Source organism: Maniola jurtina, chromosome 9, assembly GCF_905333055.1.
Source record: "Maniola jurtina chromosome 9, ilManJurt1.1, whole genome shotgun sequence".
Lineage (NCBI taxonomy): Eukaryota > Metazoa > Arthropoda > Insecta > Lepidoptera > Nymphalidae > Maniola > Maniola jurtina.
This window is the reverse complement of record NC_060037.1, coordinates 3,208,545-3,231,295: the sequence shown is the minus strand read 5'-3', so window position 1 is coordinate 3,231,295 and position 22,751 is coordinate 3,208,545.

The following is a 22,751-nucleotide window of genomic DNA, read 5'->3' as shown; positions in this document are numbered from 1 at the left end:
CTAAGTCTTCAAACAGTGCGTGTTGTCAGTGATAACTACAAACCCGAGACATGGTCACTAACTACATTTAAGAAAAAGACTTAAGGCACTGTTAAAACGAGACAGCATTATACCGCTGGCATAATTTTTTCTCGTTTTAACTAAAACTTAAGTCTAAGCAAAGTCAAAGTGCGTTCTATAGATTTCAACCACAGAGTCACTCAGTGAACTCTCTCTCACACTCAGAGAAATATTGCAGTGTGTAGACTAGCCTTTAAACTTAAAGTTTCATATAAATCCCAATCATGCAGCAAGGTTCAAGCTTGCGGTTCGGCTGCCAAAGACAGATACTAACTACGACACTATGCATTGTCTTTGCACGTCACCATGAGTCACTCTATTGTGTTACGCTCTACACAATGCCTTTTGTGCATTGTGCAGACCAGGTTACGTGTTAGAAAATACATAGACAACTAATTAATAATTAATTTAATCTTGATTTATTCTATTTATAGAACCAAGGATAATCATGCCACCGATTCTTCTTCACACTATTTGACAATCTTTATCGACATTCAATAATTTTAGAACCGCGCGGAAATATTGCAGTGTGGGCTGGCGTATAATCTCGCAGTTTTGTACAAATCCCAATAGATCATTCAGCCCGGTTCAAGCTTACGGTTCGGCTGCCAAAGACAGATACTAGCTACGACACTATGCATTGTCTTTGCACGTCCCCATGAGTCACTCTATTGTGTTACGCTCCACACAATGCCCTTTGTGCATTGTGCAAACCTGGTAACGTGTTAGAAAATACATACCTACATAACTAATTAATTAATTAAATTAATGTTAATTATTCTATTTATAGAACCAAAGATAATACAGAAGACCGATTCTCCTTCACGTAATTTTACAATCTTTATCAACGTTCAATAATTTTAGAACCGCGCGGAAATATTGCAGTGTGTATGTAGGCTGGCCTTTAATCTCGCAGTTTTGTACAAATCCCAATAGATTATTCAGCCCGGTTCAAGCTTGCGGTTCGGCTGCCAAAGATAGATACTAGCTACAACACTATGCATTGTCTTTGCACGTCACCATGAGTCACTCTATTGTGTTACGCTCCACACAATGCCCTTTGTGCATTGTGCAGACCTGGTGTTACGTGTTAGAAAATAGATAATTAGCGTACACGTTTATTGAATGACACATGAAACCTTGGAGTGACGTAGCTATTACCCGTCCTTACTCTTGCCGAGATGACTCAAGACGAGTGCGGGACGAGTGGTCAACGTCATTGCCTCGCCTATAGCACTGTGTAGACCAGTGGAGTGATTCGCTCAGTGTCTCACACTGAATGATAGGCACTGAGTGCATTTGACATTGGTTGGTTCTACATTGCTGCTTCACTGAGTGATTTTAAAATATTTAGAGAAAATAAATGTCAAATAGCACGGTGGCTATCATTAAGTGTTAGACACTGAGTTAGCGAATCAGTAGGCTGGTGTTACGTGTGAAAAAAAAATTAATTTTTACACAGATCAAACGCTGTCTAATACTCACGCGGAAACTTTCGATAGGCGCACTCGAGAGCTTGGGGTACATTTTCTTGTTTAAAGTTCGGCTTAGAGCCCAGAATGTAAGGTTGTATTTGCGATTTATAAATAATATACACGTTCAAGCTACTATAAAGCAAACAGCGCGTTTGATTTGATACATACGGCGCGGCGATCTAAAAACGTATTCCTATTGTCTTAGCGCGGTGATAAATAAATAATAATTCGTAGGTAGCGAATTTACCTGTATGGGTTTAAACGTAGTGTATCGATCACAGATATGTTAATGCGCAAATATTTTCCAAGGTTGAACGCTGTATGATTTCACATTTCACCAAGTAGCTGTAGCTATGTTTTTATAATTTTTATGATTGTGTTTTTATCCTACACTTCAAGGAAATTTCTGTATACATATCACAAATTGCAGAATCGGCAGGATTCGAACCTGTGTCTTCTGGGTTTGCACTTCGCGTCAGGTATTTAAAAATTATTTAGAGTAGGTACCTATTTTTTTTTTTATAAAATGACAAGAACTGAGATTTACTAATGAAAGTTCCTATTGTTATTACAGGACAATACCCTAAGTAATACAATTAAAACATTCTACAATACCTATTGTAAAAATAAACGTAGTAGGATTCACTATCGTAATTCGTAACTTACTGGTGTTCGAGTCATCGACCTTTTTACGGTAATCCTGAAACAAAAGAATCCATAATGAGTCTTTACAGTTTACACAAATATACAAAATTACAATGCGTCATCACATTTAAAGGCTCCAGTACACATTGTGCCACTGCATTCGGCCGGCCAACTTTTAACGGCGGTCCGTCCGTCACTCGCTCTGAACAAACGTAGTTGAATTCTCATTTGAATTTATTCATCAATCAAACTCGATGAAAGTTTGTAGACACATTCTAGAAACTAATATCTGTGTCTGTGGTTTGCCAGATTTCCGTAAAAATGACTAGTTTTAAAGTTACATGGGTAGTTGAGCCCGAGTAACTTTAAAGCAAAACATTTGAACAGAAATCTGGAAAATCGCAGACATGAATATTAGTTCCTAGTATGTCTACAAAATTTCATTGAGTGTGTCTGGTTATAGTTTTCAAATGAGAACCAAATTACGTTTGTTAGAAGCGCACTACGAATATATCCCTCTTAAACCCTGTTTGCAAAGTTCGCCAAGATCTTGTGATGTTCGGAAGAACATACAAAAGTCGGTCAGTAGGTACTGGCCGAACGAGGCAAGTAACCCTGTTCACGATCGCCGAGCAGTTAGTCGTTTGGGTCAGGCCTATGTGTACTAGGCTCTTTAATTTTATTATACGAATATCGAATATCTCATTCCAATTCAATATTTATTGGGTAGGTATTCAAAAAAAGGCCCCAAGAATGAATGTGAAAAAGCTTTAAAAAATAGACAAAAGAACGAATCATTTGTGTAAGGGTCATCACACACACGATATTTTTAGTAGGTAGGTACTTTTATTGAACTCTTAACGTTTTAAAGATTTTTATTTTTTTTTAAATATCAGAAGTCATAATATTATATTGCGTGTTTTCTTTTAAAATCTTATTTTCAATTTTCTTGCAACCTTGTTGCAGACAGAAAATATTAAGTAGTATGATATCAATCTGACCAAGAAATATTACCTGGCCAGGCCACCTTCACATAATATGGCCAATACCAATAAATACAAATAATGACAATCGTAGCAATTCAAACGCCTCTGTTATATGATATCATGCTACAAGTCGCCAAAATAGCATCGAAGCAGTCACTAAAGCGCGTGATTTTGATACCGAGATCGATGGCAGTGTTACCGATGTTAAATAAATTAAAAAAAAAAATGTGTGTGATGGCTTTAAAAAATAATCTTCAGAAACGTAGGTAGGTATACGGTTTTTGTATTGGGCAGGTTCAAACGCTCGACCTTGCCTCGGTCAACAATGACCGATTTATCCTAGTCCAAAAGTTGTTGCATTGTTGTCTTGTTTTTGTGTTAAGAAATATTATGTAGGTAGGTCTGAACTCTGAAGGCAAGCGTTAGATGTATTTAAGACTACCTATACTAAACTTTATAAAAAAAAGTTTCGGTTTTGCTTTTATAAATAAGGCCACAGTGTAACTCCTTACAACGCAATAAACACCCAGTCCCTTCAATTTCGCTATATAAAGTTTACACTGTATTTTTAAAAAAATAGTTTCGAGCGATAAATAAATATAACATAGGTACATAACGGTTTACATTGTCTTAACATCACTCAGATACTCTATCATACAATATGAGTGACATTATTGAGTGCCATTATATTATTATTATGATGAACAATATGATTAATGAGTGAAAAAAATCTGTGAAACAATATTGCGTACGTAACACATAATAATAACTTAAGTGTGACTTATATAAATTATAAATTCGCTACGAATATAATTCAAAATGTTCACACACAGTTTCAAGGTTACTTAATATACGCAGTTTAAATAATACGACAGTAGGTATATTAAGTTCAAATTCAAAGTTGCTCAGCGAGCTATGGAGAGGGCTATGTTAGGAGTTTCTCCGAGGGATAAGATCCGAAACGAGGATCCGCAGGCGAACCAAGGTCACTGACATAGCCCAAACTATTTGCAAGCTGAAGTGGCAGTGGGCAGGCCATGCCTGTCGTAGAGGCGATGGCCGTTGGAGCCGGAAAGTCCTTGAGTGGAGACCGCGTTTAAGCAAACGTAGTGTGGGACGCCCTCCAGCACGATGGACCGACGATATAAAGCGGCTGGCGGGAAGTGCCTGGATGAGGTATATTAAGGCCTGATTTGTTTTCTATTTTTTCTATTTTTCTAGTTACCCGGTCGGAGAACAATACAAAGAATTGTAATTGAAATTCCACCTAGCGAAGACCTTCCGCTATCAAACCAGTCGCAGGGAGCCGTGGGATTCAGACGATGCAAGACCTTGACGTGAGGAAGTCCCTACAAGAGAGCTATGTCCAGCAGTGGACTTCCATCGGTTGGAAATTATGAGTCGGACTACACATACCTACTACATTTTTTTCTAATTTTAACGTCGTATAATGTTGTAAGTAACACATACAATGACACATTACTCGTTTTTTCCAGCGTAATTTGTTGTAAGTATCTTATACAACATTTTACAAAGTAGAAATACCCCGCAAAATGGGGATGATGACGATGAAGGAATTAATTGCAGCGCAATTACATTCAATTCGTGTATCATCACTACAGCCTGCTGTTGTAGAATAAAACAAAGTACCTAAGCAACAATTTGGCAAAATTGGGTCATGAATCCAATGAAAATGAATGAAAGTGTGGCTACCTATCTGTCTGTCTGTTACCTTTCACGGCCCACCTGCTAAACCCTCAATGTGGTCCGAGCCTTATGTTCTCGTCATCGGAGTTAGTGACCGCGCGAGTCACATTCAATTCGTGAAAAATATCATCACTGCAGCTGTTGCAGATTAAAACAAAGTAAGCAACATTTTGTCAAAATTGGGTCATAAATCGCTTGCAAATTATGTAAATCCATATTAATATTCCAAATGAGTACCTATGTAAGTATGTCTGTCTATCTTTTACCTTTTCACGACCCAACTGTATTCGGAGCCTTTGTATTCGTCATCGGAGTTAATGACCGCGCGAGTCACATTCAATTCGTGACAAATATCAGCTAATCACTACAGCTGTTGTAAATCAAAACGAAGTGCACGACATTTTACTAGAATTGGTTTTGCACCGCACCGAATTAACTTTAGATAGGTATTCCTGCCTATAAAAAATCCGAAGCATCACACTAATATTATAAAGGCGAAAGTTTGTATGTGTGTGTGTGTGTGTGTATGTTTGTTACTCCTTCACGCAAAAACTACTGAACGGATTGGGCTGAAATTTAGAATGGAGATAGATTATACCCTGGATTAGCACATAGGCTACTTTTTATCCCGGAAAATCAAGAGTTCCCACGGGAATTTAAAAAAACCTATATCCACGCGAACGAAGTCGCGGGTATCAGCTAGTAATCTATACTAACTTAAAATACTTAATGAAGAATATTATAATATTCTGAGTCATATAGACAATATTTTTGCATAGCAAAGATTGAAATTAATGACGTAAGTAATTATAATTAATTTATACACTAAATAATACAAAAAAAATACTACAACACTTACAGTGTTTTTATCTAAAGCAGCCGTTTGTGATTCAAATGACCGATTGCATTGACTTGTGGATGTGGAACTCATTCGCACCGAATTTCCTTTATGCATAAAAACCTTTTGAAGAATACGTATTTAATGTAGTTATATTATGAGTCATATCGCCAATGTTTTTGTATGGCAATGATTTGCGGTATTTTTTGCAAGCGTGCAACGCCCGCTCCGACCTGCATGACCTAAGCCTTTGTTAGGCCTTGTCCTCTAATATTTTTTATCGATACCAACCATTAAGGATCGTTGATACTTAACACCCGATGCAAATGTTAATGTCACGATAAAAACAAACCAAGTTCATCTTGTACCTATCACTTTGTTCTGATCAAACTTCATAAGGATTAGTAGGATAACTTCAGAAGGAAGGAACTCCATAAGGGATAAACAAACATACAAAGAAACAAATCAAACAGCGAAATTGTGCGTGGTCAATGGTCATACATACATAAAAAATAAAGGCATCGAAATTATTTTATTACTAAATAGTAAATATTAATTTAATAATCACACATTTTTATTTGAGTCCTCAAGCTATCAGTCTGTCTGTAGAGGTTCATAAACGCCCAAGAAGGCCTAAATAATTATGACCATCCGGTTATACAAATAAAATTCTAATCTTTACTATTTAATTGTGAATAAACAAAGGAACTAGGTATATAAAGTAAGTTGCCGACGGAAAAATTAGGAATTTTTCTAATTGCTTTTTTATCGCAATATGCAGTTAATAGCGTGGAATGGTCCGTAAGATAAACTAATAGGAGAGGCAGTTTTAAGATAATTAAAACTATAATTACCGGCCTCTATCGAAGTGTTTCGTCGACGTAATGGGTAGGTAGATAGACCAGGTAGATATACCTACCTAATACCTACTTATTTAATCGCTTCATTGTCGCACGTCGTTGGTAGTTTCCTAAAGAATATTCTAGAACAAATAGTTTTGTATTTTCTATACGAGTTGTTAAAGACGTTCAGCTCAGACTACTGGACGGATTGGGCTGAAAGGCATGCAGATAGCTACTATGATGTAGACATCCATCCAGACGCCTTGGCTCAAATTTTTGCGTCAAAAAAAGATCACCAACTTCTGACCGGGTTTCTATTACTACCGTGATGGTGATTCGTGTTCTTGAGATATGTTTTATACAAATCCTCCAATACAACAAACAAACTTATAACGAAACAAGTGTAAATTAAAAATTTATAACACCCCCGACAAGTGAAGGTTACAGTTATTAGAAAAGACCTGATAACTTTCAAACGGCTGAACCGATTTTCTTGGACTATTCCGCGCCTACGATCCAAGTATCTGAGTTTTCCAAAACATCAATTTCGAATAAATAATTATGTATCTAGGCAACTTCCATCTTGACAGCTTGACATTTGTCAATTGACATAATATTATGAACCTAACGGTTATCTAACCTTCTTTTCTACAAGAAAACTAGAAAAGAGCTGATAACTTTTAAACGGCTGAACCGATTTTCTTGGACTATTGCTAAGAACACTCTCGATCAAGCCACCTTTCAAACAAAAAAAACTAAATTAAAATCGGTTTATTCGTTTAGGCGCTACGATGCCACAGACAGATAGACAGATACACAGATACACAGACACACAGATACACACGTCAAACTTATAACACCCCTCTTTTTGGGTCGGGGGTTAAAAACAACGTCCAATAAAATGTTAAAGTCTAGCAAAGGAAATAAACATACGTAGGTGGGTTGTTAGCGATATTATAACATCTAAATTTCAAGTAATAAACTAATCTTTTAATTAGATCACTCGCGTTCACGGTTGCCTCTAAACGTAATAATATTTAAGTACCAGAGTAATATTAATTTCTTTACTCTATTATTTTAATTTCTCACTTATTTCCACTGGCAGCCGTCATAGCACGTCATCGCCGTTACTTTTTAATCAATAAACAATCTTGATACGCTTTAACATTATAAACGCACGAATCCCACGGTTTATTTTTTAAACTGTTGCTTTTTTAACACAAAAAGTTAAAAAGGTTTTTTTTTGCCTAGACTGGCCCTACAGGAACAGGTGTTGTGGGACGATGTTATACGATAAAGAAATAAATAAATATTTTTGTACCTACAAATGTATGTAAGTAACTCTGTAATAAATACTTACTATAACTAGGTATAACTAGGTAGGCACTTATGTCTCAATAAAGATAGACGCTTTCTTAGGCGTGCGATTTATTAATATAGTTAAATAGAATTTCACTAAGTACCTAAGCGACTCACTATACTAATTTACAGCAAAGCTGTTTTTGGTGCAAACATATCAATATACATTTTTTTTTTAATGTATAATTATCATAGACATAGGTTACCCATCATTGCAAAACGTGACATATGACAACTTCTCAGCCGCCAAAAAGTTTGAATCCTACTGTTTACTAACCGTGCGTGACGCGTATTTGAAAAGTAGACTCAGAATCAATATCGACACAAGCAAGGAAGAACATTGTATCTCAGTTTGTTAAGTTTAAAAAACAAGTAAGATTTTTAGGTCTCACTACCATATCTATCTCAAAAATCTCTCGCGTTGCAGATTTGAAATATGGAAAAAATTGTAAGTAAGGTTCTAACTGCGATGTCCCCAAGATAAAAGAGTTGTGATTTGTTTATCTTAGTGAATTGGTCTGGTTTATGCCACAAAATAGCTTTATGTGAAACACTGCCATGTACTAAATACAATCAGTAGTCTGAGCACATCGTTATAAATGTAAATAGAAATCGATGCGTATCTCCTGCATGACGCGATCCACATATCACGTCGTAGCAGGTAGGGCCATTCACATGAATTTCTTTGAAACATCGCTCAATCGGGCGTGAGTTCACAGAAAAACAGCATCAAATAATTACGGCAAAAGAAAGAGATTTCTATGAAATTGTCTGATAGCAAATAGCTGTCGTATAATAGTAATCGCACATATTATTACATCTGTTCGGCAAGCACCATACTGAAGCAACTCGTTTTTTCGGTAACCTCAACTACGTCATAGTCGAACATAAAAAGACAGCTATATATATCACGTTGGCTTGATTCAAAAGTACCTATAATAAGATTTCTGAACATATTTACATCAACGTAAATTTTATGTGACTTATGTGTTTTATGCGTGATTATCACATGATTGATGTAAACGGAATGTCACATTATTTTCGGTAACTTACGGCCTTGAAATTAAATTAATTGCAAGTTTTCAAGACTTCAAATTGAATCGTATTTTACAATCATATGACGTGATAAGTTCAAATACACACGTCGCGTCGCACGCGTTTTAATTTGAAAGCAGCCTAAACACTCAGATGGTGCACTTGCGGAAAATGCGTTAGGGCGTCGAGTACGTACGGTGCACGTTGAAAGGTGCACGTAGATGTTTTATAGGTGCGTTTTGTTCAACCCGTGCGTCGTGTGCGTCACGTGCTAATGTGCGAACAGCTTAAAATTGTGTATTGTGCACCTATAATTTAAAAGAGATCAGCCGCGGAGCTGTGTGAAGTGTTCAGTGCTGGGACAAAAACTTATCAAATTGGCTATCATTGCTATGCTACGGGTCGGAGTCTTGGAGAGTAGGTACCAATTGCCGGTTTTTCTTATTAAATCAGAATACTGCTTTTCTTTGCCACGCATTCTCCTTGCAGTTTAAAAATTTATTTTGTGAAATATTTATTTATCAATCTAACAACCTAACCTCTCTACCTAATCTCCTAACCTCTCTATAATCTACTAACTCGTAGTTTTTTAATGTTTTTTTTGTTGTTTCTCTATATGATGCTAAATAAACCTTTATTTATGTATTAAAATAGGTATGAGGACTGACATCCAATAAAGAATAATAATTTAGTCTGTCGATCTATTTCTCGTTACCTACGGCCTACCCCATGCGTCCCCGTTTCATTCATCCGACTGAGTTCAAAGTTTGTATAAATTGTTATTGTTATTGTTGTATAATTGTTATTGTTATTGGTACTTGCGGTAAGGTTAAGGTAATACTACGGTTTTTAAATCGTGGTAAATCCCTCAATATTGTGCGAACTGATTTACATATTTATTCATCGTACGGGACCCACTCCATGCGAGTTCAACTCGAATTTGACCGGTTTTTTTGGATAAAAGATACCCAATATTAAGTAAATGGTTAGGTTTTGCAAAAATTAAGCAAGTGCTTAAGTTTTTGGTACAAAAAATCGATTCACTTGTCTGAAACTCCCAACAAAAAACTCGAGGAAGCGTATCTAGCCCACCATATAACTATCTAACTTTTTACCATTCGAAAATATTAAAATCGAATATCACAATCCCCGAAAATAAACGGGTTTCTTTATTTACCCCTTCGAATACGATCAAATTAACATTCATCCTCTCCCACATGAAGAGGGGAAAAAATAGGTCGAAACCGTAGAATTCAGAAGAAATATAGAAATGGTAAGGGAGCATGAGCTTGTCGACGTGCAGACTGCAGTAGTGTGCGTTATTGTAAATATAGACGTATTTGCATAGCATTACAGTTTAATTTACATTGCTTTGGATTCTAAAGATATAACATTACATTCGGTTTTATTACATTTGTATATTTTTTTATCGAAAGTTTTCCAATTAAATGCAAAACTTATAATTTGGAGGTGTAGGGAAATGCATTTTTTAACTTTTTTTGTCTATTTATACGAGAGGTTGGTTCTATAATAAAATACACCGAGAAGTATTTCCATACTTTGTTAGTTCCGGGTCAAACCCTAACTTTGCTGGGCTATATTACGATAGGCATAATCAACTAATCATTTACGTAGCTAAATTCTCTTTGGTGCTAAAAAACAGCTGATACCATTTCTATTACCTTATTTAGGGTTCTGTGGTTATAACCTATTTTTGGGAGCGGTAAAAAAAGATACCTGCACTTAACCTCAAGCGGAGTGGTCCCGTCAGACCAGATAGGTGTTAGGATAGTGATACACTGAGCTTTAAAGTATTTGTGCTATTTACGGATTGTGTTTTTTATTCAGATACAAGTTAGCCCTTGACTGCAATCTCACCTGGTGGTAAGTGATGATGCAGTCCAAGATGGAAGCGGGCCAAAGTCAAAGTGCGCTCTATAAATCTCACCCTAAGAGTCACGGGTTGGCCTAAGTGAAAAACCGGTCAAGTGCGAGTCAGACTCGCGCACTGAGGGTTCCGTACTCAGGTATTTTTTCCAACATTTTGCACGATAAATCAAAAACTGTTATACATAAAAATAAAAGAAAATCTGTTTTAGGATATACAGGTAAAGCCCTTTCATATGGTACCTACCTCACTTGGTATAGTTATCTTATTTTGAAAATTGAAACACATTTAAATTTTTTTTAATGATGTGACCACAAATTCACGGTTTTCGGATTAATTCCTTTACTTGTGCTATAAAACCTACCTACCTGCCAAATTTCATGATTCTAGATCAACGGGAAATACCCTATAGGTTTTCCTGACAGACACGACGAACGGACAACAAAGTGATCCTATAAGATCCTATAAGGGTTTCCGTTTTTCCTTTTGAGGTACGGAACTCTAAAAAAGATATTTGAATTTACCTCATTCAACTTGAGTGTGCCCCAAACTTCATCCCACTCGTATCTTCCCCGATTTCAAAGGATCGTATTATTTACATTTTTTTTACCCTAAAATGTGGAACAAAAAAAGGGTAAAGAATAAATTTGAGCGCTCACCAAATGTCCCCGCGGTTGCGACAGGTTGGGTCGCGGGTATTTCTGAATTTATGAACCGAACTTTTATTTCCGACAGGCCGAGATATTCTGATACACGTATGTGTATGGAAGGGATTTTAATCGATTTTGGTTTTTTGCCTGCGTTTTTTTGCGCGTTATTGAGGTTAGGTTCCGAACGCACGGGCAGTTAAAATGACCAGCGGCGGTCGAATAATTCAAATTCTTTTTAGGGTATCAACGGGACCCTACTACTGAACCTTGGCTGTCTGTCCGCCCATCTGTTTGTCGGCCAGCAGGCTGTATCTCATGAACCGTAATAGATAGAGTTGAAATTTCAAAGAATGCCTAATGGGTGTCGCCGCTATAACAGCAAAAACTCTATTCATCATAAGTATAGCAATGTACTTAAAATTCGTTTTATTTAAAAAGATTGCTGATATTCTACCTACCTGAGAATAGAAGATAATTATATCGATCTATTTGATGGTCGGTGAGGGATCACGACTCACGGCGGCATCTATTCGGCCGCGCATTGGTTCGTGGACGACTTTTCGTTCTACAGCCTGTAGGTGGGAGCAGTACAACATGCGCAGACATGGCATTCCACCTATGTTACTGTTACGAGCACCATAGCCTTTCTTCGGATCCATGAAAACTTTTAGCTATAATTATAAGTAGGTATAATCTAGCAGATCGAGACGACTATTTTACGACCGGTTATTTGACCACCCGTTTGTTCCGGCCCTAAGAGCATCGATATACGAACTTTACTTTCCAAATATTCAAATTCATTTAGATTTTTTGTTTTCGGAGTGCAATTGTTTTGAAAACTCACGTATGCTTTTCAAAGACGGATTCTTTTTTTTTCATAAGTAGATGTCAGGAAGTAAGAGTTTATGTGATGTGTGTGTTTTTTAAAAAATGATTATCCGGTCGAGTTTGAGCTTATATTCTTATTTTCTTTCCGTATGATAACAATTTTACTTAAAGTTGTTTTTTAACTTGAATGTAATAGGGCATATTTAAAAGTACGACAAAATGTTGTTTTTCTGTTTAAAAATTGTGGAAAAACGTGAGTTTGGGAGCATATTGGTACAGATTCTGAGCGCAACGAAATTTACTCAGTTTACTTTTTTTTAAATCCGATGATGAAATTGAAAAAGATGAAGAAATTCGTGATGAGGTTTAAAAATAATGTAAAAATTAGGTAAGTAAGTAAATACCTAAGCTGCTTAGTTGGAATTTTTAAAAGGTAAATATTTCTTGTTTTGATTTGGTAAGTAGGTACATTTGAAGGTCATCGCGTTGTTTTCAAATAACAACATAAAGATCAATACATAATACCCTACCTACCTATTACCTATTAGGTATATCGGTTTAATACCAGTTATTTGTTGGTTGCAATACAGCCGGTTTTTCCTCATGGTGCGTTTTATCGAGGAACCGCCATAACATTACCGCTCGAGTGTTGCATTGTGAATCAATTTCCCATCCGAGAAACGCGCGGCAATAACGTATTACGACACGAGTGTGTTAATAATGGCTTCCTGTGTGATTCCAACAGTTTCCATACTCCATTAATAGTAAGAGAAACATTGAGTAGATAATACAGGTATGTGATAGCATAGTGGTTAAGACGTCAGCCTTCTAGTCGAAAGATCGGAGGTTTGGTCCTAGACTTTTCGGAGCATTAAAACGCAGTAAACTGCAATCAAAATGTCACTTGCTTTCGGTGAAGGAAAACATTCAGAGAGAGACAACCTGAAAGTTTTTCACAATGTTCTCAAGTCCGCAAATCCGTGGTGGGCTGTGACCAAACAAACCCTTCTTATTCTGAAATACTCGTGCTCAGTAGTGAGCCAGCGATGTGATGATCATGATGAATAAAATATATATTCCATTTACATATTTGTTTCACGTTTTATCGAGGAGTCGCTATTACATTACCGCTGGAGTGTTGCATTGTGAATTAATTTCCGATCTGCGAGACGCGCGGCAATAACGTATTACTTACGACACGAGTGTGTTAATGGCTTCCTGTGTGTTTTCAAACTCCATTATAAGTCAAGTAAGAGAAACATTTAGTAGGTATCTATATTATGTTTGCATCCTGAGGATGGTCCGGTGTTGGAGTGAAATGTACCAACTTTGAGTGTGTTCTAGAAGATTTTTTTCTAAATTCAATTTTTTTTTACAAAAGAAATAATATGAATTAAGCTTGTGTGTTATACATATTATTACATACCTACCTATGTACTTTTTCTTTTACTTAGCTCGTGTAGGTAGCTAAACTATCCTTAGTGAGAAATCATCAAATAACTGACACTGAGAAAAAATCTTTTACTTCCCGATTTCAATAAGAATTTCGTAGTTTTCCTATTTAGTAGGAACTAGGAATGCATAATATGAGTCGATTGCGATTGTTAAGCGACGTTGACCCTAGTTGTTTACTAGTCTACTGAATGGGTCTTTTGACCTTTTTTACACCCAATACAAGCATGCCAATTTTTCTTCTATATACTTACTATGAACAAGTGTAAATTAAAAATTTATAACACCCCCGACGATCCAAAGTATTTGAGTTTTCCAAAACATCATTTTCAAATAAATAATTATGTATTTAGGCAACGTCCATCTTGACAGCTTGACATTTGTCTATTGACATAATATTAAGAACCTAACGGTTATCTAACCTTCTTTTCTACAAGAAAACTAGAAAAGAGCTGATTACTCTTAAACGGCTGAACCAATTTTTTTAGATTATAGCTAAGAACACTCTCGATCAAGCCACCTTTCAAACAAAAAAAACTAAATTAAAATCGGTTCATTCGTTTAGGCGCTACGATGCCACAGACAGATACACAGATACACAGACACACAGATACACAGACACACAGATACACAGGTACACACGTCAAATTTATAACACCCCTCTTTTTGGGTCGGGGGTTAAAAAGAGGAACGGCAAACCTGATGGATGGCTTGACGACCAATGACAATCGCTCATTTTCGCGCCATTCACGCGTCTGTCGGCTGATGCAATGCGCTCAGTGAATTACTCATATAAAGTTTAACATTTTCTTAGTTCATTAAAATTGAAGGCACATTCACAAGTATTCATTAACATTTCAGTTCTTAAGTTCGATGCACTACTTTCTCATAAAATTGAAGCCATGTTTGGACTTCGGAAGGATTTATTTTTGCAAATTCGACTTCTAAGTTGTGTTGTATCTACTTGTAATAGTGACATACGAGTACTAGTACATGTAACAGACTTAAGTCACTGTTAAAACGAGATAAGGATATACCTACCACTGGCATAAATCTGTCTCATTTTAACTGAACTCCATAGATTTCAACCTTGGAGTTCTGAAAGGCTAGAAAATAAATTTTCATGTAATATGTACTAGCCCTTACCTTAAACTAGGGATGGGGCTATATGTGTTATCGATAGATATGAAATTATCGTCCAAAGTTAGACTAAGGCTGAGATCTATAGAGTGCACTTTGACTTTGCTCAGACTTAAGACACTGTTAAAACGAGACAGCGCTATACCGCTAGCATAAATCTGTCTCGTTTTAACTGAAACTTAAGTCTAAGCAAAGCCAAAGTGCGATCTATAGATTTTAACCTAAGAGCCTTTTGTTTGTGTGCTACAGCTAAGTTGCTTAGATACCCGTTTGGAAAGTCCTGAAGTAGATAAGTAACAAGTGTAAATTAAAAATTTATAACACCCCCGACGATCCAAAGTATTTGAGTTTTCCAAAACATCATTTTCAAATAAATAATTATGTATTTAGGCAACGTCCATCTTGACAGCTTGACATTTGTCTTTTGATATAATATTAAGAACCTAACGGTTATCTAACCTTCTTTTCTACAAGAAAACTAGAAAAGAGCTGATAACTCTTAAACGGCTGAACCAATTTTTTTAGATTATAGCTAAGAACACTCTCGATCAAGCCACCTTTCAAGCAAAAAAAACTAAATTAAAATCGGTTCATTCGTTTAGGCGCTACGATGCCACAGACAGATACACAGATACACAGATACACAGATACACAGATACACAGATACATAGATACACACGTCAAACTTATAACACCCCTGTTTTTTGGTCGGGGGTTAATAAAATGCATTGTTTTATGCTCCAAACAAAGTCTAGCACCAACTAGTACGGTTGGCTCAAATTCCTGAGATCCCAATCTCTGTATCAAATTTTAAGCAAGTAGTGTTGTCGGCAGCGATATTTAATGTTCCACTAGATACGACGGTTGCTCTTTTTAATGATTTGATATACAATATTATGCCATGTATATAAAAGTAATTTAAGTCCCACGCATTGTTGGAACGAGCTGCAGGTCAAATCCACGCTCTTTTATCTTTTACATAATCTTCGATTGTGTAATATACTTTTTTCAGGAGCATACTTTTGATAGATTTTTTTAACTTGTTTAAAGGCAAGGAGTAGGTACGATTGACAGGAGTGCGGACACCGATGTTCATTGGAACATGTTGCGGGAAGCGTGCATCTAGTGGTACATTTATATCGTTGGTTGTCGGCTTTCCAAAAGCGGGTTTCGCGAGTATTTTCACGATACCGCGATAAAACCTGTATACAAATGGGACGCGTGCAAGACCGTTCGGGGTATCAGGTGGCGGCATCACTTTGTCACTTTACGTGTTTAGGTATGTTATACCTTCATATTTTTGCCTGACATTTGTCAATTGCCACCTTTGCAATGCCGTATGTTATGCCCATAATAATATGGTACTTGTCTATCTCAAAAATAAATTATTTCTCAGTGACTATTAAATAAAGGGTCTTCCAAAATACGTAAAATCCAGGTCTTTTGTTAGTTTGAAGTGTAATAACCATTTTAAAATATCGATGAAACTAAAAAAGAAGGTCAAATCGATAATGACGTCACATGCCAGTATTTCATAAAAGCTCGCATAAGAAGCGCGTTTGATAAAAAGATACTGATTAGCAAGCTGAAGCGGCAATGGGCAGGTCATATCCTGCCGGTGGGGCAGACGTGTTCTGGAGTGGAGACCGCGTACCGGTAAGCGCAATGTGGGACGACCTCCAGCAGCTGGGCCGATGACCTGAAGAAGGTGGCGGGAAGCGGGTGGATGAGGAGGCGGAGGACCGTGTTTAGTGGCGCACTCTTGGAAAGGCCTATCAAGCAGTGGACGCATACAGGCTGATGGAATGGAATAAAAAAAGTAACCGGTTATAATCACATCACAAACAATCAGGGTAGCCCGACCAGTTTCCAACCCATCCGGCTTCCTCTTAGTCAAGACTCAAGAGGTAGGTAGGTAACGCAACACAACGGTACGGTGATACTGGTACCATAGCCGGTTTGTTTCGTGAATACCACTTACTAAAGCCTAAATACTTAAACAAAGATCGTAATCAGATTTAACTGAATGCGTACCGTTTAGGCCCCATTGATTGCATTTCTTTGTATGTTTTTTTTAAATTCAGGTTTAGTTTTATTAAATGCATTTAACACTTGAACCTGGAAGTAAAAAAGTGTTTTTTAAAAGCGTTTTCTTAAATAAGTATAAAATTTACAAAAATGTTAAGTCGAGTTTTGTGAATACCTATTAATACTGTGAATACTTTTTGCTACTCATGTGAAGTCAGAGCGTCTCACTAGTTTCCTTTATATTCGAATATAATATTTTAAACATGTTCCATACTATTTTATCTACTTTTGCAGTCATGCGCAGGTATACATAAATAGGTACAACAACATAAAGAAAGCGATAACAAAATTTCACTGACATTGAACAAATTTTTACAATACACGTGTTCGTAATCCATTGAAGTGGTCGAGATAAGCGTGTTACGATACGATAAAAACAAATTTTAATCTATCGAACACAATCGATGTTATCGAAATGCACCGCGAATATTTAAACATGCAAATAAATATCGAGTATAATATTTAACTTCGCTCTGGATAGGGTTACCAAAATGTAATATCGATTTTTTTTTAAAAAGTCTGATTTCTATTGAGAAACTATAGACTCGGCACTTGCCAGCAGGTCTGAATGCAGCCAAGCGCTAGTCTGTAAAATTAAAAAAATAATAGTCCTGACATTTCCGCGAGTAGGTACGTCATAACTTTAATGTATTCGGTGCCGTTTAGGGAAAAATTTTAGTTTGATTAATTAATTATTATTAATAACAAAATTATGTTGATTTTAAAAAGTGACTCTTTATAACTAACTTTACATTAACGTGTCGTTAAGCACTTAAAGTAATGTATTTACGTTACTGTAACTATACGTTTACTATCAAGAAATAATACAATAATCATTCTACTGTCTTTCAATCAAATCTTGAAAACAACATTCTCAAAATGGAGTGTCTAAAGTATTAACGACCGGTATAATATTATAGGACTGTGCAGTGTGCACTAAAATTTTTTGGGGGTTGACACTCGTTTTGCGTTGCAACTTGAGGTCAAGTGTCAAACTAATTTTGACAGCCATATAAAACAGGATTTTTATTCGGAATGTATAGATTTAATTCAAGCTAAATATACGGACCCTAAGGTCTGGTAACCCTAGCTCTAGATAGCTCCTGCATGCGATCATTCAAACCAAACAAGGCAACTTAATTAGCACAGGCGGGTTGCGTTTGCGCAGCGAATGAAAAAAAATAAAAGAGGAAATTCAAGATGGCGGCGCATTTATCAGCGAGGGAGCGATTAGTTTACGTCGACGTCATTCGCCGACACGCCCGCGCTGTGATGGATCGAACGGGGTGGCGTGACTACCACCGCGCATTTATTTAATCCACACAATTGCAAATGGCATTACGACTTCATTCACATACGAGTTCGCCGGTGCCTTATGGACTTTTACTTTTATCGAATCACTGGTGCTATACGGACCTTTACTTTTATCGATATTCACATTCGAATTTCAAATTTTCACCGCTCTTTATCCGTTTTACTTGCCTTGTAAAAATACGATGTTTCCACAATAATGTATTTATTTCCACACAATTGCAAATGGCATTACGACTTCATTCACGTACGAAGTTGCTCTATAAGGTCTTTTATTTTTATCGAATCGCTAGTGTTAAATAGACTTTTACTTTTATCAATATTCATATTCCAATTTTGAGTTTTCCCTTATAAAAAACAAAACATTGCATACTATTTTCTACAATGATATAATTTATTAGCGAATGTTTTCTGCTTTTTTCACGTTAATAAGTCAAAACAATTTATTTCATGTAAGTATGCTTACTATAAAATTACATAAATGAATGATAGACTCTACCACTGCACCGGTTCAAATAGCAGAATCTTTTAAAAATAGTGCATAAATAGTGGCGCTGACAACCTCAATTGAATTTAGGTTATTTCATCGTTAGAAATCTAATTAAAAATGAAATCGACACAGCTCTACTTAAGAAAAAAAGGCTATAAATCTAAAATACCATACAAAAAATATACCATGTCGAATAATAGAATTTAATGTTAAATTCGAATGCAATGCATAAAATTCCATTTTTAAGTGAGCCATAATTCATGAGCTACATTCGTATATCGAGCTATAACGGGTGAAAATTAATAATCGAACGGATCTAATGATTAATGAACGGATCGATTAATTATGTACTAATAGGGTTGGACCTTTTTTCACGTACATGACTTCATGGCTCTTAGAAGTACAGTGGAACGATCGTTCAAGAGTTTCTTGTAAGTCCTCATGTTAATGTTACGGGTAAAGTAAAAAGCAAAGCTGGTAAGAGTGCCCGGGTAAAGTTAACTTTGCCTAGAGCCATAGGACAATAATGTTAATTTGGTCCTGAGACAGGAGAAAGTCGTATAATAGTACTTAACATGTATTATTAAATATGAGACAGACTACACAGACCAGTTTGGCAATTGGCTTCCATCGAGAGGACTGATCCCAAGTTCTCGAAGTATTCTATCGATTAATATTTTTTGTTCTATTAAATGATAATTAATTTCCTCTCAGCCATGGCTCATGTCGTTATTTTAATTTTCAATAAAGTATTGCTCAAAGCCGTGCCGAGCACAGTGGGCTAAAATTGTAAAACGGGGTAAGGTTAAGGTTGAGGAGCCGACTGAATTCTAAAAGGTCGGCGGTTCAAACCCCACCCGTTGCACTATTGTCGTACCTACTCCTAATACAGCTTTGCGCTTAGTTGGAGTGGAAAGGGGAATATTAGTCATGATTAACATGGCTAATATTCTTTAAAAAAAAAAGTATTTTTTTGTCTGGTGGGAGGCTTCAACTGTGGCTAGTTACCACCATACCGCCAGCGATTTAGCGTTCCGGTACGATGCCATGTAGGAACCAAAGGAGTGTGGGTTTAATGAAAACTGCCATACCCCTATATATAGCCCGCATTATCTTAGACTGCATAATCACTAACCACCAGGTGAGATTGTAGTCAAGGGCTAACTTGTATCTAAATGAATATAAATAAAAAAATTAATAAAAAAGTGGTTGCTTCATCACATTGCTATTTGAATTAGGGAATCATGTTTTGCAACTCTGCCGGCTGCCCACACAGGGCAATCTTACCAATACCGGGCAAAGTAGACACTGTGTACTTTGTCAGTAACATTAATCACGAAATACCTTATAAAATACTACACATCATATAAGGACCGCAAGTCGATTAGATAAATTCTTCGGCTACAATTATCTAGATATAATTGCACGGATTAGATGGAAACTGCAGAGCAATATTTGTTAGAAAAAACTTATAAATACAATTATTGTGTAGTTGGTCACGCATTGCACTAACGAAACGTCAACGTTTAATTTAGAAACACAACACTAATTAATAACTAGATAGCATTAATAACACGAGGTGCTGTTTTATTATTTACTTACTGTTTTTTATTTATAATGAAAACATTGTTGTTTTTATGGACTTTTTTATGCAGGCCGCTTATAAACTTATTGAGTGCCCACGTTAAAAAATCTAGTAGATAGGTGGATAAATATTATGTTGAGTGAACTAAAAAATCAAATGCTTACATATTCGAACACTTAAAATGTGTTAAAGTTACCTATTCCTCAGATAAAAGTTATTTGACGTTTGAATAATCAAAGCCCTATATAATACGAAAAAAGTAGAGCGAGCTAAAGAAATATATTTTTTTAACATGTTAAAAGTGTTCAGCAGATTCTTTGGAGTTTTAAAAATTATTATTCATCATTATAAGTTTGAGGATGTAGCTCTAACATAATTGCATTTTTATTATAACGTAATGATAATGACATGATTAAGTAGGTATAAATTATAATATGACACAGATTATAATTATGTTAGAGCATGGTTAGAGCAGGGCTTCTTAAACTTTTGGCAGCCACGGACCACTTTCGGAACTTTAAAAATTCATGGACCCCTATCAAACCTGTGTCAAAAAACCGTGAGTTTCAAAACTCAGATTATATTGGTAGTTTCAGATTTAACGCCACAAATGATAACTACCTAGGTACTTCTCACCAACTTTTAAGTTAATGAGAAGGATGCTACTGTTTGTAGTAACCTACAAAAGACTCTTGCAATGTTTCCAGATGGTTAGACATATACTGAAAGTAGCACTAAATACTTTCAGTATACTTGTTATAGTAGGTACTACCGTCACCTTCCAGCATCGAAATATTTTACTGAGCTGCTGCGGATCCCTAGTACACATGTTACGGACCCCTAAGTGCTCCATGGACCACACTTTGAGAAACCCCGTGTTGGGGTTTATGTAAAATCTACAGTTTGCCCATGTATTTAAGGGCCGGTGTCACCGTGTGTGGCCTGCACATTGTCTTTAATTATCACCTATAAAGTTTTATTGAGGAAGCCAATAAATTAAGGGGAGTTTAATGTAGAGACATCTGCACCTAATACTTAAAAGTTAACAGGTACTTTTTTGTTTTACAAAATAGTATACAACTTTATATACGTTTTACTAATGAGTGAAGACATAAAAGGCTTAATTGGTAAGGGAAAAGACGTATCTTTTAATTACTATTTAGTTTTTATATTATTGAGTGTCTTGCGCTTTTAAGTACTATAACATCAGATAAAAATTGTACACGCAATGAAAATAATTTAATGTACTATTAACAATATATGAATTATACTGAATACAAAAAAATGAATAAATAAAAACGTACGAAAAATAACAAATATACATACATAGTACACAATATGATTGCCTAAAAGATATTATTATCCATTCACAGTTGCTTTAAGTTACCTATGAAATCATAGTTCGTTTTTTAAGTAATTTCCTTAAAGAACTATTTAGAATTAACAAAAAAAAATAACCAATATCACTAAGAAAGAAATAAAATTGAATCCATTCAAAGGACTAAGCATTACAGCAAATGACGAAAAGGCCGGGTTGTTATTCTAAACGAAAAAGGGCTGTGCGAAAAAATAAACAAAAGGACTTCGTGAAATTTTCTTTTAAAAAATGACGATCGCCCATAAACAATTTATGGGATCGTAAACTGGTTCACCCAAGTACTGTTAAGTGTTTAACGACTTGCTATTACGTCACTTACATAATAACGTTTTGAAGATGTTTAAGTTTTTTTGTTTACCTACACTTACTTTTGATTTATTTCGTTCAAGTTTCCACACTAAATTTTTATCCTTTTCCGCAGGGAACATTATGAAAGAGATAGCAATACATTTATCATTCATACCTGCCATTTTTAACCCCCTACCCAAAAAGAGGGGTGTCATAAGTTTGACGTGTGTATCTTTATATATCTGTGTATTTGTCTGTGGCATCGTAGCTCCTAAACTAATTTTAATTTTAATTTCGTTTTTTTTGTTTGAAAGGTGGCTTGATCGAGAGTTTTCTTAGCCATCATCCAAGAAAATCGGTTCAGCCGTTTGAAAGTTATCAGCTCTTTTCTAGTTACTGTAACCTTCATTTGTCGGGGGTGTTATAAATTTTTAATTTACACTTGTAGTTAAGAAATTTTCTCGTACGACATAATTTGTCACCTGCCATTTAGACTTTAAACAAAAAATACTTTTTTGATAACCTAACTATCTATGCCCGTAACTTCGTCATTGTGAATTTAGGTTTCTAAAAATCCTGTGGGAACTCTTTGATTTTCCGGAATAAAGAGTAGCCTATAATAATAATAATAATAAATAGGCTTTGTCACTCTCAGGATCTTTATTTTGTTATTTATGGAAGTGATGGCTGGCTATAACTTGCACCT